The sequence below is a fragment of the Rhineura floridana genome, chromosome 3, assembly GCF_030035675.1.
Source record: "Rhineura floridana isolate rRhiFlo1 chromosome 3, rRhiFlo1.hap2, whole genome shotgun sequence".
Classification (NCBI taxonomy): domain Eukaryota; kingdom Metazoa; phylum Chordata; class Lepidosauria; order Squamata; family Rhineuridae; genus Rhineura; species Rhineura floridana.
This window is the reverse complement of record NC_084482.1, coordinates 46,103,442-46,121,843: the sequence shown is the minus strand read 5'-3', so window position 1 is coordinate 46,121,843 and position 18,402 is coordinate 46,103,442. Positions and strand designations below refer to the sequence as shown.

The following is an 18,402-nucleotide window of genomic DNA, read 5'->3' as shown; positions in this document are numbered from 1 at the left end:
TTGTGCCTACCTGCATAAAAATGCAGGATTTTTTTCATTCATTCATTCTCATATCATACACATCTCAAGGGCTCTGATTAAATAATAGGTTAATGATTATACCATATCTTTCTAACCACTAAAAATCTGTTCTAATAAAAATCATCTTCCACTTTTTCTAGCAGACACACATGCACAGGCTTTGGTGGGTCTCCAGGGGATAAGAATTCCAGGGGATTGACTTCCTTCATGTGAAGTATTCAACTACAGCTAAGTCACAACATTGGCTGAACGGATCTGGGCTGCTTTAAATGACTCAATATTTTGAATTTTCACAGTCTTGGATTTTAGCACAAACGAACCCCCCCCCCCCAATAATATTTATTTTACTTTATATTCTGCCCTTCCTCCCAAAGAAGCCCAGGGAGGCAAACAACAAGTGATAAATCAATAAAAACATCTCAAAACCAAAACAGAACAAAATTTAAAATAATTCCAATACAGATGTAACTAGGACAAATCTCTACTTAAAAGGCTTGTTGGAAGAGGAAGGTCTTTAGCAGATGCTGAAAAGACAACATAGGCAGTGCCTCTCTAATATTTAATGGGAGGGATTTCGAAAGGGTAGGTGCCACAGCACACTAAAGGCCCAATTCCTGTATAACAAAACAAGGAATGTGTTGCACAAGTAGAATATAAATCAGTAGTGTGCCTAGGCAACCAGGAATGGAGGAAAGTTCTGAAGGCAGGAGTAGCAACCTCAGTGCTAATCCCTGATGGGTTCCAACAATTGCAGTTACATGTGGCTAACAAAGAGGTTGTTTAATAAGTGAGGTAAACCAGGGAAGCTTGCAGAGACCAAGGGAGGTACACATAATAACTGAATGTAAAATGTTAAAAGGTTAGGCTGAGATGCAGTGATGGCACAAAGTCACCCAGGGTCTGAGTGGAGATTTGAAACCTGGTTTCCCAGGTCCTACTCTAAACTCTAACCACTACACCACACTGCTTCTCAACTGCCAGTGATGGGGCCCTGTCATTACATGCATGTATCCAGGCTGCAGGGCCCAGACCTGAACCCTTTGCTTTGATCCTCGCAACACCAGTGCATCATCCACTTGTCCATTTTGAGGAGGTATTGCTATTTGAGGTCTCTAGGGCAGTGGTTCCCAAACGTTTCCCCCATGGACCACTTAAAAATTGCTGAGAATCTTGGAAGACCACTTCATATTTTTTCTATCTGTTGGAGCAAATGTAATCCATTGTGCTAGGGGCAGTATGATTTTTAGTGATATTTGATTGCTTCGTTTATTTCTTATATTGTATTACAATTTGAATTCCACAGAATTCAGTTTGTAAGTGTTCTTCACAGACACACTGCAGATCACCTGACTGAAGTTCATGGACCACTTCTGGTCTGCGTACCACAGTTTGGGAACCCTTGCTCTAGGGCTTACTCTAATTTTGTTGCTATTTCAGTGGCCTCTTTCAGCTATCGATGCTTGAGGAATTTAATATTTGCAGATTTTAATAAAACAATGACTTGATCTGCATTCCTCAGAGTAATGTGTGCATTGCAACTTAGCTATCCACTGGATTTTGCATTTCTCTATACTTTGTGAAACAGTTCTCAGAAGTTCAGACGCATGAAAATATACATTTAAATAGATATTTTAAGAGAAAATACATCTTTTAATGCATAGGGCTTGTCCACATTTGAGCATTATTTAGATGTCAATCCACTTCCCTATCCTTCACTCCTTTTGAATTAGACTGGAGTTGTCCACATCTGCAGATATTTGAGTTTGTATATATGGAGCAATTTCCGTCTTTCCTTTTAGTGTTTGTCTCTGCCTTATAATTTGTTGCCTTCTATTATGCGATTCAGTACTAACAGGGCACGCCCACAGATAGCTACACACACACCTCTTTTTTTATATAAAAAAAACACCACCCTGGAAGTGTGCAAAAGCACACAGACAATTAGAGATATAAAAGCACTGAGAAAGTAATGGACATGGAAAGAGAAATAGCAGAAAGTGCCACTTGATCCACTCACCTCAAAACAATGAAACACTTGAACAAATCATCTGCAACCTTATGCAGAGAGGTTTGGGTCCTGATTTTCCCCAATGTAGTAGATTATCCCCATCTTGGGTAACCCTAAATTTACAAGGGGAAAGCCTCAAGATGGCTGTTGAGGTTAATATAATGTGGACTATGCAAATTAAATGAAAATACACACTGTAAACTCCGCTGTAGACAAGCCCATATTTTGAAGGAAAATCCACATTTAAGTGCTAGTGTAAAAAAATTAAATAATATTTTGAGAGGTGTTTGGTTTAAACATTCACAGATTAAATGAATGGAACAGAATGGAAGATAATAGAATTAAGGATAAATACATACAAAAGTAACATAGACATATTTGCCTGTTCCCTGCTTCAAGCTCCTTTTAGCTTCTTCTTCCATAGAGCTATCCAGATGTCCCTGCCAGCTTCTGCAGCCTCTTCTGCCTCTACCTGTGCTTTCTGCCTCTTTTTCCAATTCCACTCCTTCATTTCTGTTCCTGAGGAAGGGGAATTCTATTATTCAAGCTGCAGGAAATGAGAGACAGAAGGAAAAGTAGGCCCTAGACTCAGCATTCCCATTACGGTTATCGATTCTCATAGAGATAAATACATTTCAAGAACTGGAAATCTTGACTTATTTTCCCTCCAGGCTGAATACGCAAGCACTTGCATCCCCTCTCTTTGGTTTCTCTCTCCCTGCCTCTCTTTACTGTGTGGGTCAGAGCAGTCGTTTCATAGGCATGCCCCATCCCACACACTTGGCTCCAGGTGGTTTACATTATGTGAAAATATGTGGATAGAAAAATGTCACAAAGCACTGCAGTACCCACCGTGGGACCTTGGGATGAAAGGCAGGTAATAAATGGAAAATAACAAAAACAACAATAAATTATCATAGACATAATTGTCATAGTTAAAACTATCACATTTTCCCCACCTTTAAGCTGAATCTTCAAAGGTATTTGGTTCAAGGGCAGAGCCGGCCCCAGGCATGCCAGGACCCTTGGGCACCTGCCTGCCCTGGGCCCTGGCACCCACATGCAAGCCTCACTCACCCACCGACCCACATACCTACTGACCAATCAACCTACCAGGCGGGGGGGCAGGATGGCGGGTGGCAGGATGGCAGAGGGAGAGCGAGCGGGCGGTGGGGCAGGAGAGGGAGAGGGAGCAGGCGGGGGTGAGCAGGAGGGCAGTGTGGAGGGTGGGTGAGCAAGCGAGCGAGTGAGCGGGAGGAGGGAGAGGGTGAGTGAGCAGGTGGGGGAGTGGGCGGGCGGTCATCTGCCTCCCTGCCACAGACGGGGAGCACTACTCCCCCACCATAACGAGGGGCCCTTCAGGGGTCCCTGTGGGCTGCAGGGCCCTCGGCCAGGCCTCCACCTGGCCGCCCTTTGGAGCCGGCCCTGTTCAAGGGTATATTTAGGCCACATCAAGAAAGATAACTTCTCATCCAGTCCTGCCATTGTCCCTTGCCCCTCATTTTAAGTTCTGTTGTTTGCACTCAGTTAGGTGAATCATGGTAAATTATACTGAGCTGAAATGGAGAGGAAATCCTTTTTAGGAACACCTTTGCCCCCTATGAAGATCACCCCTTTTGAACACTTGTGGGGGGGGGCTCTGAACAGGGATGACAGCACTGCCCTTGCTCTTAACTGGCTTTGTGATGTTGTCACATATTAAATCAGACGGTGTGACATTATGATGTCTTCGCTGCCACATCACTTTGTTGCCTTCATCACAGATTATTTTAATTGCTTGATTTTAAAACTGGCACTTTGAAGGGGAGCAAGCAGCAGCAGCAGCAGCAGCAAAAGGATGAGCATTTGGTGGTGAGTATTGTTTTGCTTTTGGGGGGGTTAAAATTCTGCATGGTGGCAAGTATTTTTGCCAGTGAACATTAAGCATATCCCTAGTCACGAACGACTAACCCTTTTCTTCTCTGCCCACCCATATTTTAATCAGTTTATAGCTCCTTCCTTTCTAACAGTTTTCTCTCCAAATCTATTAGGTCTACTTGCCATGATTTTCAGATGGCTACTACTATTTGGCTAGTAATCGATTCTCTATTTTATTTATTTATTTAATTATTTAATTTGTATCCCACCCTTCCTCCCAGCAGGAGCCCAGGGCGGCAAACAAAGCACTAAAAACACTGAAAAAATATATATCAACTTTGATCCTCACAGCCAGAGTCAGCATCCACTAAAGATTCAGATATACCTGAGTGAGTAAAATTAGTCTGTCAGACAAGAGTTATAGAAGTGCACAATTTCATTGGAAACTTTTGCAAGAATCAGAAGTTGTTTCTTCACTGGAAAACTTTGAATAAAGTGGAAGGCATGTGCATTATGCATAACTGTGCTGTGCCAGTTCAGCAACAATCTGTAAGTCGTGCGTCATTTAATTTTTACAAGGCAGTTAATGTTGTACTTTGTCCCCAAACGTTCATTGCCCCCTTTATTTGCTGTCAAGCTTTCACTTTAGCAAAAAAAGAGAGAAGCTAATCACTAAAGTGGTGGCGAGGGGAAAGGATTAGAAAATATGAACATTAAACTGGTTTTCCTTAATGCATTTGTTTTTATAGACAACTGGTTCCTGTTATTCCCTTGTGTGTTTTTATTCTTCTGGTCCAACTCACACAAGCAGTTGAGGTAGCAGTTACATGTTTCTAATTTTGATAAACTTACTTCCATTAACAAATATTAAACTCATTGATAACTTGTGTCATGCAACTGTTCAGCATTTTAAAAGATTTGTTTTTGAGCGAGCTTTTCTATGACACACCATTATAGTTTTTTATGTGTCCAATCAATAGGCAAAATATATAAGATTATAGTTTTTTTTAAAAAAATAACTTTTTACATTTTTCTTTGTATATTAATACAGGGAGCTGGCATGTGCAATATTTCCATGCGTATACTACAAACAACATATAAAACTGGTAGAAATATACCACATATACTTGAAGTTGTATGTGGTAGGAAGCTTGCAAACATTTCTGTTGGTATGATTTTCTCCAGCACATACACTTTGGTTTGTTGTTATGTGCCTTCAAGTCGATTACAGCTTATGGCGACCCTATGAATCAGTGACCTCCAAGAGCATCTGTCATGAACCACCCTGTTCAGATCTTGTAAGTTCAGGTCTGTGGCTTCCTTTATGGAATCAATCCATCTCTTGCTTGGCCTTCCTCTTTTTCTACTCCCTTCTGTTTTTACCAGCATTATTGTCTTTTCTAGTGAATCATGTCTTCTCGTGAAGTGTCCAAAGTATGATAACCTCAGTTTCATCATTTTAGCTTCTAGTGATAGATCTGGTTTAATTTGTTCTAACACCCAATTATTTGTCTTTTTTGCAGTCCATGGTATCCGCAAAGCTCTCCTCCAACACCACATTTCAAATGAGCTGATTTTTCTTTTATTCATTTTTTTCATTGTCCAACTTTCACATCCGTACATAGAGATTGGGAATACCATGGTCTTAATGATCCTGAGTTGAGTGTTCAGTGATACTTCTTTGGGTTTGAGGATCTTTTCTAGTTCTCTCCTAGCTGCCCTCCCCAGTCCTAGCCTTCTTCTGATTTCTTGACTATTGTCTCCATTTAGGTTAATGACTGTGCCAAGGTATTGCTAATCATTGACAAGTTCAATTGTTGGAGAATTTTTTCTCCATTGGGATCTTTTGCTGGGGGTCCTTAAATAAATTTGAAGACACAGGCTTGAAGCAAAAAGGTAGGCCTTTATTCTTTACAAGCATATGCATATGTACATGCAGGGTCAGCCTCCAGAAACATCCAGGAGAGACTGCACTGAGGCACTGTGTGCAAGCTCTTTTATAGAGTACAGTTACAGCATGTGGCAGTGATTCACCAATCTTATGAGTTCTTGCCCACATAACATCACAGTTCCTCCCCTCTACATTCATTCCAAGCCAATCAGAAAGCATTAGCTAACTCCAGTGGGATTCCAAGATTCTGTCCATCTTGTGAATATTTCCATTGTCCTACTTTTTCTCAAGACTAATGAATTTTTGCGACTAGTTGGAACAGTTACTATTGTGAATATGCTTTCAAGCATACTTGGTACATTCCATATGCCATTGTTTCCTGATCAGTCAGGCTGAAACCCTGGACAGCCACTACTACTCACGTGGAGTCTGGGCTGAATTTGCACTGCAGAGCGTAGCGGTTGTGTGCAGGAATCTTGGTCTTCGGGATAAGCTGTGTCACCTCATCTCCAATGCCACCAGTTAGATTCCACACATAACAGTTGCCCTGCGAGAGGTTAGAAAGGAAGTGTCTAAGAGGCCCTCTGGAATTCCCTTCCTTTCAACCTTCGCCATGCCCCCTCCCTGATAGGTTTCCGCTGAGCCTTGAAGACCTGGCTGTTCAGGCAGGCCTACGGGATCCCTGGGGTGGGTTAGCTTTTAATACTGTTATTAATCAGAATTGTAGTGTTTAGTCTAATTATTAATTGTGGCCCTCACTGTTTTATATTGTATTTTATTGTATTGATGTACGTCGCCTAGAGTGGCTGTTAATTCGGCCAGATAGGCAATTCATAAATAAATTTTTATTATTATTATTATTATTATTACACCTGAAATATTTGGACAAGTTCCCTGAGTTAAGTTTCCCTCAACTCAGGGTGTTTGGGAATGTATGAGCACCCCCCAGTTATATTCCTTGCCATAGGGTTTCTTATGCCCTTATACTTTCTCAGAAATCCCATTTCCTTACTTATAAAATACACAACTAATGAAAGAGGATTTTGTTAAAACCCCTGAGCTACATTGTGAAACCACACCGACAAAGGAAAACTGGGTGACTCTGGCTAACTAGTATCTTTTCAGCCTCAGAAATATAGAGACAGGCCACCCAGAATACTTTTTTCTTAATAAAAACGCACTTATAAAGTTATAAATGTAACACAGTGGATTGTTTTAAAATCATTATAAAATCTTTCTATTTCTCTTCATTAAACATTTAATACTTATCCCCTAGGTGGCATTATTGCTTTACCCAAGAAGCTATTTCTTTGGCTCAGAATCATATAATTATTAATCATACTTTCACAGGTAAAATACTTGCTTGAATTAATAACAATAGAGTAATCAATCTTATGCCAGTCAGGCTTTAGCCGAATCTGGTAAAAGCCCAAGAGTTCATTGTGACCCTTTTGTTTGTTTTTCTCTTACCGGCCTGATTGAGGCCTATTGGAAACTCAGGGTCCTCTGTGAGCCTGAATCTTTTAGGACCCCAACAGGCCTGCAATTACATGCTTATGATTATAAAACATATACCTTTTAATATATATGATTATATATGTGTGGATACATAAAATTCCCCATTACAATGTCCCCGTCAACTTTAAAGTTACATAAATCTTCTGTTGTCATTACATTAGTCTTTTTGACGTTCACCTGTAGTCCTGCTTTTGTGCTTTCCTCTTTAACTTTCACCAGCATTCGTTTCAAATCATTACTGGTTTCTGCTAGTAGTATGGTATCGTCTGCATATCTTAAATTATTGACATTTCTCCCTCCAATTTTCACACCTCCTTCATCTTGGTCCAATCCCACTTTCCATATGATATGTTCTGTGTACAGATTAAGCAAATAGGGTGATAAAATACACCCCTGTCTCACACCCTTTCCTATTGCGAACCAATCAGTTTCTCCATATTCTGTCCTTACAGTAGCCTCTTGTCCAGAGTATAGGTTGAGCATCAGGACAATCAGATGCTGTGGCACCCCCATTTCTTTTAAAGCATTGCATAGTTTTTCATGATCTACACAGTCAAAGGCTTTGCTATAATCTATTAAGCACAGGGTGATTTTCTTTTGAAATTCCTTGCTCCGTTCCATTATCCAACGTATATTTGCGATATGATCTCTGGTGCCTCGTCCTTTTCTAAATTCAGCTTGGACATCTGCCATTTCTCACTCCATATATGGTAAGAGCCTTTGTTGTAGAATCTTGAGCATTACTTTACTTGCATGGGATATTAAGGCAATAGATCGATAATTACTACATTCTCTGGGATCCCCTTTCTTTGGAAGTGGGATATATATTGAACGCTTCCAGTCTGTGGGCCATTGTTTAGTTCTCCATATTTCTTGACAATTTTGTCAAAATTTGGACAGATTCATTCTCAGTAGCTTGTAGCAACTCTATTGGTATGCCATCTGTTCCTGGTGATTTGTTTCTTCCAAGTGTTTTAAGAGCAGCTTTTACCTCACATTCTAAAATTTCTGGTTCTTCATCATATGGTTCCTCCATGAATGAATCTGTCATCCTTGCATCTCTTTTATAGAGTTCTTCAGTGTATTGCTTCCATCTTCCTTTTATTTCATCTTGGTCAGTCAGCGTGTTCCCCTGTTGTTTATTCATATTATTATTGATAATACTTTTATTGATAGTCGTGGTTTAAATTTCCCTTTCATTTCTCTAATCTTCTGGAATAGGGCTCTTGTTCTTCCCTTTTTGTTGTCCTCTTCTATTTCTATACAATAACTATTGTAATAAATTTATATCCCACCCTTCCTTTCAAAGTAGCCCAGGGTGGCAAAGGTATCAACAAAACAATTAAACAACAACAAAAAGAAAAGCATTCTACAAACAGTTAAAAATATTTTACACAGGTGTAATTTTTACAATTAGCATGATGAATTTTGAGAACCACTTTTGCAGGAGACATAGGGAGCATTAAATTCAGAAAGCAGCAATCAGAGCTGCAGGTTCGAATTATCCTGACATCAGTGCTTATATCAGAGAAAGCAATGTATTGGTTCTAACTCAGATTAGATTGAGTTGCATTTAAAAATATACCTACCTAATTTGCAGCTTCCAAAATGATACATGAACCAAAACATAGCCATCCTTTGAAATTCATACTTCTCCAAATTTTGCAATGAAGTTGCAATGAAGTTCTCCAGCCTAGTTATAAATACATATATTAGTGAAAAAAACATGCATTATATTAAGAAAATCTGTTTTGCAAAAATTATATATTAGGTAAAATTGCATACAAAGATATATTAGGAGAAGTTTGCACTAAGATGCTGCTGGATTTTCATGAGGTCTATTTTTTAAAAAAAACAAATACAAACAGATATGGAAATGTAGAGAACTGAATTTAAGTTTGGATAAATGAGAAGGTGAAAGTATCCAAAACTGTCTGATTTGCTCATTGCTAGATGGTCCCAGCTGAATCTTGGAATCTGATATGAATGAAAGCACCTTTAATTAACTATCCCATTTAAATCCAGTTAGTTTAAGAAAAAGAAACTTTCACACATACAATGGATATTTCTCACTTTGTCAGCAGCCTTTGCATTTTTTTTAATAGTAGCAAAAATCATCAGCTTGGAACACCAGCCTCATGGTGTTTACTTTACACATTCCTGCAGTCTGTTTACACACAAACTCTCTTACCCTCTAACCATGTTGAATTTAAGTTTTTGTATGAGATTAACACCCACTGCTATTTCCCCCAATTGATTAGGCTGTGTACACACTATATATTTAAAACACATCCACCCCCAAGAAGAATCCTGAGAACTGTAGTTTACCCCCATCACATAGCTACAATTCCCAACACCCTTTACAAATTGCAGCTCTCAAGACTCTTTGCAGGGGGAAATATGCTTTAAATGTATGGTGTGTAGGCAGCCATTCTACATCCAGTGTAGGTTCAATTCTGTTCTCTCACACACGTATACACACTGCTTAAAATGGCTTGATTAAATCAGACATACAAAAACATAAATGAAAATTTAACAAAAAAAGCTTGTGGAAAACTGAAAGTATTTAATTTTTTTTAAATGCTTGGAACTGTGAAATCTAAAAACTGTGGTGAAAAACCCAGGAAGCCAAGCCATACTTTAAAAGAATACTTTAAAAACTTTGTAACGTGGAGAAATACATGGATTACTAATACAGATGATGACCCAAGAAAAATGTAGAAAAGGCTTACTTCAACCTTTACCACATATATTGTGAGCCAGAAACTATAGCATGTTGGTACAGTCAACCTAGCAAGCATGAGGCAGCAAATGGGTGGGAGTTTCTAAAAAAGGAAATTCTAAAAGCGCAATGGCAAGCAATTCCAACAAGGAAAAAAGGGGGGAAACGGCAGAAGAAGCCAATGTGGCTTCACAAAAAGCTTAGAGATGACCTGAAAACAAAAAAGAACACATACAGGAAGTGGAAAGAAGGCCAGGCCACAAAGGGAGAGTACAGGCAGGTATCACGGAATTGCCGGGATGGTGTCAGGAAGGCTAAAGCTGAGAATGAGCTGAGGCTAGCAAGGGATGCTAAAAGCAACAAAAAAGCTTTCTTTTTTTTTGTAATAATTTTTATTATTCAAATTTTTATAAAACAAATACAACAAAAACAATACAACAAAAATAAAAAGAAGAACTTGACTTCCGATTTGTCACAGATCAGCTACAAGTATATAATATATATCAAACCTGTCCCCTAAAACATACGAAATTCACTTTTTTCCATAGTCTATCTTAATTAATCGTCAAATCCCATTATCATCATTTCATTTTTTTCTTTCAACAAAAAGTCCAAAAGAGGCTTCCATTCCTTAAGAAATGTATCTGTCATTTTTTCTCTGAGAAGGCATGTCAATTTGTCCATCTCAACTAAGTCCATTAATTTCAATAGCCATTCTTCCATTGTTGGTATCGATTCCATTTTCCACTTTTGTGCATATAATAATCTTGCTGCCGTGATCATATATAATATTATTCTTCCATATTTCTTTTCCTTTTGTTTATCCATAAAACCCAATAAAAAAAAATTCTGGCTTTAACTGAATATTTATCTTTAAGATTTTTTGCATCATCCTACCTATCTGTGCCCAAAATAATTTTGCCTGTTTACACGACCACCACATATGATAAAAAGATCCTTCTTGTTGTTTACATTTCCAACATACATTAGAAACATTACTATACATTTTTGACAACTTTTCTGGAGTCATATACCAACGATACATCATTTTGTAAAAATTTTCTTTAAGATTATAGCATAATGTAAATTTCAAACCTTTTTTCCACATATTTTCCCATTGATCCATTTGTAAATTATAACCAAAATTTTTTGCCCACTTGACCATACACTCTTTTACTTGTTCTTCTTCCATGTCCATTTTCAATAAAAATTTATACATTTTTGCAATTATACATTCATCATTTGTACACAAACCTATTTCAAAACCAGATTTATTTATTTCAAACCCATACATTTTCTTGTCCATTTTGTATCTTTCTAACAATTGTAAATAGGCAAACCATTGTGAACTAGATCCTTCCTTTATTAGTTGTTCTCTCTCTTTCATTATATATTCTCCATGCACATTTTCTAATAGTTCTTGGTAAGTTAACCATTTCTCTTTTCCAGCCATTTCTCTTCTATAAAATGCTTCTTGACTTGAAACACATAGTGGTATTTTAGGGAAAAAAACCTTGTTTAGTATTTATTCCATATTTTCAACAAAGGACGTCTTATAAAATGATTATTAAAATCCACATTAACTTTTACTTTATCATACCATAGATATCCATGCCATCCCCACTTCAGGTTGTGACCCTCCAAATCCAATAATCTTTTATTCCTCAATACAATCCATTCCTTTATCCAGACTAAGCAACAAGCAGCAAAATAAAGTCTCAAATTTGGTAATCCCAGTCCTCCTCTTTCTTTGGCGTCTTGTAATAATTTAAATTTAACTCTTGGTTTTTTCCCCTGCCAAACAAATTTAGAAATATCTTTTTGCCATTGTTTAAAAGGTAAATCAGAGGATATGACAGGTATTGTTTGAAATAGAAACATCATTCTCGGCAATACATTCATTTTTATTACAGATATTCTACCCATTAATGACAACTGTAATTTATCCCATTTTAACAAATCTTTCTTAATCTCTGTCCATAATTTTTCATAATTATTATGAAACAACTTTGAATTTTTATTTGTCATAATGATACCTAAATATTTCACCTTTTCTTCTATTTTAAAATCTATCTTCTCCATTAACTCTTTTTGATCTCTTAAAGATAAATTTTTCACCAACATCTTCGGTTTTTGGTTATTGATCTTAAATCCTGCTAATGATCCAAATTCTTCTAATTTATCCATCAATACTTTGATTCCTTCCAAGGGATTTTCTAATACAATTATCAAGTCGTCAGCAAATGCTCTCAATTTATATTCCTCTTTTTTTATCTTTATTCCCGAAATCCTTTTGTCTTGCCTTATGTCTCTAAGCAGCACTTCTAGAACCAGAATAAATAAAAGAGGGGACAATGGACATCCCTGCCTTGTACCCTTTTGTATTTCACATGAGTCCGTTAAATCCCCATTGACAATTATCTGTGCCTTCTGTGATGTATAAATCGATCTGATCCATTTTATAAAATTATCTCCAAAGTCCATTTGCTCTAGAACCTTAAACATAAATTTCCAATTCAAATTATCAAATGCTTTCTCAGCATCCCAGAAAATCAAAGCTGCTTGTATGTCATTTCGTTGTTCTAGATATTCCAACACATTCAAAACATTCCTGACGTTATCACGTAGTTGTCTTTTAGGTAAAAACCCCGCTTGATCTTCCTGAATAAATTGTTGCAATATTATTTTCATTCTTTCTGCCAAAATCATTGTAAAAATTTTGTAGTCATTATTCAATAAAGATATTGGCCGATAATTCTTTGTTTTGGTTAGATCCTGCTCCTCTTTAGGTATTAATGTTATATTGGCATTTTTCCAACTATCCGGTATCTTCCCCTCTTGTAAAATAGAATTCATTGTATACTGTAAAGGTAATAAAAGTTCCTCCTCCAAGCATTTGTAATACATTGCTGATAGTCCATCCGGTCCTGGCGCCTTTCCTAATTTAATTTTACTTATAGCCTCAGATATTTCTCTTGACGTAATAGGACCATTAATAGCTTGTCTCTGAAAATCTGTAATTTTAGGCAAATTCTGTTTAGATATATACTCTTCTATTTTTTCAGAGGGAATTTCCTGACACTTGTACAAAGTTGAATAATATTGATGGAAAACCCTTTGGATTTTTACATTGTCTGTCAACATCTCATCTCCTTCTTGTATCTTTAAAATAAGATTTTTTTGTCGTTCTTTTCTTAATTTATATGCTAGCAATTTCCCCGGTTCATTTGCAAATTCAAAAGTCCTTTGTTTAGCAAAGTTTAATTTCCTTTCAATTTCTCTAACTGTCAACATTGACACTTGTTTCTGTAACATTTTAATTTGATTTGCAGTAGAAGCTTTAGTTGGATTCTTTTTCAATTCTTCCTCTTTTTGTTTTATTTCTTCCAAGATTAATTGCATTTTCTGTTGTTTCTTCTTTTTAAATTCAGAATTACATTTAATAAAATATCCCCTCATAAATACTTTACTTGTATCCCAAACAATATTTTCATCTGTTCCTTTATGTAAATTGTGTTCAAAAAACTCTTTTAATTTCTTCTTACATTCCTGCACTATTTTATCATTCTGTAATAAAGATTCATTTAGTCTCCATCTAAATCCAAGATTTTTTTTAAAAAAGTCAATATCACTGGATCAAAAAAGCTTTCTTCAGGTATGTCCATAGTCTATCTGAAGGAGCACCTCCAACATCATCAGGGATGCCACTCAACAAGATCAGCCTCAAAAGGCCTTCTCTCTATCCCACCAGTTAAAACAGCTAGACTGGTGAGAACTAGGGAGAGGGCTTTTTCAATTGTGGCCCCCACTTTGTGGAATTCCCACCCAAATGATCTCTGCCATCCCCCACTATGATGAACTTCTGCCGGGGTTTGAAGACCTGGCTCTTCAGGCAGGCTTTTGGGGTGGGTTAGGTTTTATTATTATTGTTGAGATTTTTAATGTTTTAATGTATTTGTATGTTTTTACTTTGTATGTCGCCCAGAGTGGCTAGATAGCCAGCCAGATGGGTGACTAATAAATTTAATAAATAATATATAACAACGATGATAATAATAAAAGTCAGAGGAAAGAAATGGTGGCACAGCTACTCAATGAGGATGGCAAAATGATAACAGATGACAAAGAAAAGGCAGAAGTGCTCAATTCCTACTTTGGCTCAGTTTTCTCCTAAAAAAGGGCCTATGACCATCCCGGGAAACATGAAGTAGAAGGGTCAGGATTGGACCTTGAGATTGATAGACAAATGGTCAAGGAATACCTAATCACTTTGAATGAGTTCAGATCAGCAGGGCCCAATCAACTGCATCCTAGCGTATTGAAAGAACTGGCTGAAGAACTCTCAGAACCGCTGTCTATTATCTTTGCGAAATCATGGAGGACCAGTGAAGTGCTGGATGACTGGAGGAGAGCTAATGTTGTCCCTATTTTCAAAAAGGGCAAGAAGGAGGAACCGGGGAACTGCAGACCAGTCAGCCTAACATCAATCCCTGGAAAAATTCTGGAGCAGATTATAAAGCAATCAATCTGTAAGCACCTTGAAAGCAATGCAGTGATTACTAGGAGCCAACATGGATTTATGAAGAACAAATCCTGCCAAACTAATCTCATCTCATTTTTTGATTGGGTAACCTCCCTTGTAGACTGTGGGAATGCTGTGGACATAATATATCTTGACTTCAGCAAAGCTTTTGACAAAGTGCCCCATGATATTCTGATTAGCAAGCTATCTAAATGTGGGCTGGATGGAACAACTATCAGATGGATCCACAGTTGACTCCAGAATCGTACTCAAAGAGTGCTTATCAATGGTTCCTCTCAAACTGGGCGGAAGTAACAAGTGGGGTACCACAGGGCTCGGTCCTGGGCCCAGTGCTCTTTAAAATTTTTATTAACGACTTGGATGAGGAGGTACAAAGCATGCTTATCAAATTTGCAGATGACACAAAATTGTGGGGCATAGCTAATACCGTGGAAGACAGAAACAAAATTCAAAGGGACCTTGATAGGCTGGAGCATTGGGCTGAAAACAACAGAATGAAATTCAACAGGGATAAACGCAAAGTTCTACACTTAGGAAAAAGCAACCAAATGCAGTTACAAGATGGGGGATACTTGGCTCAGCAATACGACATGTGAGAAGAATCTTGGAATTGTCGTTGATCACAAGCTGAATATGAGTCAACAGTGTGATGTGGCTGCAAAAAAGGCAAATGCTATATTAGGCTGCATTAACAGAAGTATAGTTTCCAAATTGCGTTAAGTATTAGTTCCCTTCTATTCAGCACTGGTTAGGGCTCATCTTGAATACTGCATCCAGTTCTGGTCTCCGCACTTCAAGAAGGATGCAGATAAACTGGAACAGGTTCAGAGGAGGGCAACAAAGATGATCAGGGGACTAGAAACCAAGCCCTTTGAGGGAAGACTGAAAGAACTGGGCATGTTTAGCCTGGAGAAGAGAAGACTGAGGGGAGATATAATAGCACTCTTCAAGTACATGAAAGGTTGTCACATTGAGGAGGGTCAGGATCTCTTCTCGATCGTCCCAGAGTGCAGGACATGGAATAATGGGCTCAAGTTGCAGGAAGACAGATTTCGACTGGACATCAGGAAAAACTTCCTAACTGTTAGAGCCATACGACAGTGGAACCAATTACCTAGAGAGGTAGTGGGCTCTCCGACACTGGAGGCATTCAAGAGGCAGCTGGACAGCCATCTGTCAGGAATGCTTTGATTTGGATTCCTGCATTGAGCAGGGGGTTGGACTTGATGGCCTTGTAGCCCCCTTCCAACTCTACTATTCTATGATTCTATGAACCCTACTGTGTTGTCAGCTACTCATCTGTATTGATTTGGTTTCTGTTTGCTTCCTTATATGAAGATTGAACTCTAAGTACACTTGGATTGAGAACTTCTAACTCTACCCTGGAGGTTGACCAGCCCTCAACTCCGTTATACCTTCTGACAGGGCATATGTACATGATGGCTAGCACATCCATATTGGAGATAGGATTCTCCTTCAAGCAGCTGGGAAGGCTGTGCCACTGCAGTGGCCCACTGTGTCCAGCAGGGCAGGAAGCTACTGCAGGGGAAGCTGGAAGTAGCCTGTGAAAGGCCACGAAGGGAGTGTTTCAAGGTGGGGCACAGTGTCACAGATTCCCAGAGGAGCTGATCCTCAGAATCCTCAGTTGGGCCAGGCTGAGGCTAGTACAGCAAAAAAACAACACCACCACCATCTTATCATCCGACCTGGCCGGTGGGAGCAGCAAGGCTCATTTCCAACCTCAATGAGCTAGGACACAGAGGCTGGGTCTGCTGAGGCCTATGTTCATCGGAGTCTGTAAGCATCCTGTTTTTCTGATACAGAGTCAAACCATTGGTCCACCTAGCTATGTGTTGTCTACCCCAGGGATAGCCAATGTAGTGCCTTCCAGATGTTGTTGGACTACAACTGCCATCAGTCCTAGTCAGCATGGTCAATGGCCAGGTATGATGGGAGTTGTAATCCAACAACCTCTGGAGGGCATCACATTGGTTACACTGACCAGCAGAGGCTCACCAGGGTTTCAGACAAGGGTATTTCCCAGTCCAAACTAGAGATGCTGGGAATGATACCTGGGACCTTTTGCATGCAAATCATAAGCTCTAGCACTGAGTTACATCCCTTCACCCTCCTTGCTCCCCTAGGAAGGGTTACAAAGGCTTTCCAAGAGCCCGTGAAACAAAATGGCTATGATTCTTTCTGGAGCGTCAGCAGATACTAGCAAGTTCACCATGTTTTTGTCACCTCAAGGATACATTAGCACATAAATTTAGGATACACTGAGTGCCATTCCTTTCCATTTCAGCCCCAGTTTATCCTGACCTTCACTTTCAACAGATTGGAATACATTACTGCAACTGAGACTGGCTTTTTCTTCTTCTCCGACCTCCCCAGGTACTCTATAAAGCTGGTGCCTGGCTTTTGGCCTGCAGCTCTTAGATGAGGGTGAGCAGCCAGAGCATGATGGAGAGGACATTTATGGAGTGTCAATCCAGGCAGGATGTTTATCGAGATGGAAGAGAGGAAGTACCAAATGGCTCTATATGGAAGTGGTATCCCAGCTCTAAAACTCCCTCCTTCTGGACCCCTGGATGGCCACTTGTTTGTGGGAAGTTCAGTGGAAATTTACTTTTTTCTTTAAGCTTTTGGTGAATATGGTTGGACAGTTTTTGAGGCATGAGACTGTTTTCTTTTAGACTGATTTTGTGGTTTTATTGTTGATGATACTGATGTTCCTAATATCTTAAAGTTATCTTAATTGTGTTTTGTGATTTGTAATGATATGATTTATATGCTTTTTATATAAATCGGTTTGAGGTCAATTGTGACAAAAAGCAGTATACAACCACATTAAATAAATAATACATGTTTTTAAAAACTGTGTTCCTCTTCCCTTTCCCCCTCCCACAGCCCCATATTTGCAGGGTAGCATCTTCTGATAAAAGATGTTAGCAGTGTCCAGAGTGAATAATCCCAAGAGCCACTTACCAAAATGTTGAGGTTGTCTAATTTTCACACCTTAAGAAGCTTGTAATGTTCCTCCAAACTCTCTTTGACTAAACTGATACACAGAAGGCAGCTCCAGTCCCTCTCCCACAGCTTATTCCTTTGGGGCCAGAAGCAATAAAAAGCAGGTGACAGTGATTACAGCGATTTCCCTCTTGACCTTTTCCCAAGTCACTTCTAGTTGTTGTTGTTTAATTGTGAAGTCTCTTATCTGAGTGGAACAAATGATAGGGTGTGGGTCAAATGCAGCCCTTCTAAGTTAAACATCTTCCAAAATGAACAGCTACAGTGGGGAACATTTCTTAACAGCAGCATCTTATGTAACACGTGTAGGGAAAGTCAAGCTGCTATGTTGCCTGTTATCCACTATTTATCTATCTGCTATTTATGACAGGAGTGGGGAACCTGTGCAGCCTTCCAGATGTTGCTGGACTTCAACTTCCATCATCCCTGATTTGGCTACGTTAGCTGCTGGGAGTTGCTGCTGGGAGCTGTCATCTTGCAAACCTAGTATGTGTGGGGCCTGGCTAGGTATTACTCAAAGTTGAAAAAGAAGCATATACAACACATGCTCAAGGGCATTTTTTTTTCCAATTAATTTTTATTCTAATTTTCAAAACCAAAATAATACAAAAAGAAAACAACACAAATCAATAACTAATACAATACAAAAAAAAATACATATATATAAAAATATTGACTTCCGATTTGTCATAGTTCAGCTATAAATCTATAATATATAACAAACCTATCTCTTAATAGATTATAAAATCACCTTCCTCCAGCGGTTATCTTAGTTGGTTTCAAATCTCATTAACATCATATCATTTTAATGT

At 38.6% G+C, this 18,402-nt stretch overlaps 1 long non-coding RNA gene across 1 annotated transcript; it reads right to left on the bottom strand.

The window, feature by feature from the left end:
* Window positions 1-1,695: 1,695 nt before the first annotated feature.
* On the bottom strand, window positions 1,696-17,622 carry LOC133382110 (uncharacterized). The gene is made up of 3 exons (XR_009761793.1): window positions 17,549-17,622; window positions 8,885-8,988; window positions 1,696-2,548 (listed from the first exon to the last, which is right to left on the bottom strand). It is a non-coding gene; the product is annotated as an uncharacterized LOC133382110 (long non-coding RNA).
* Between the last annotated feature and the right edge of the window lie 780 nt (window positions 17,623-18,402).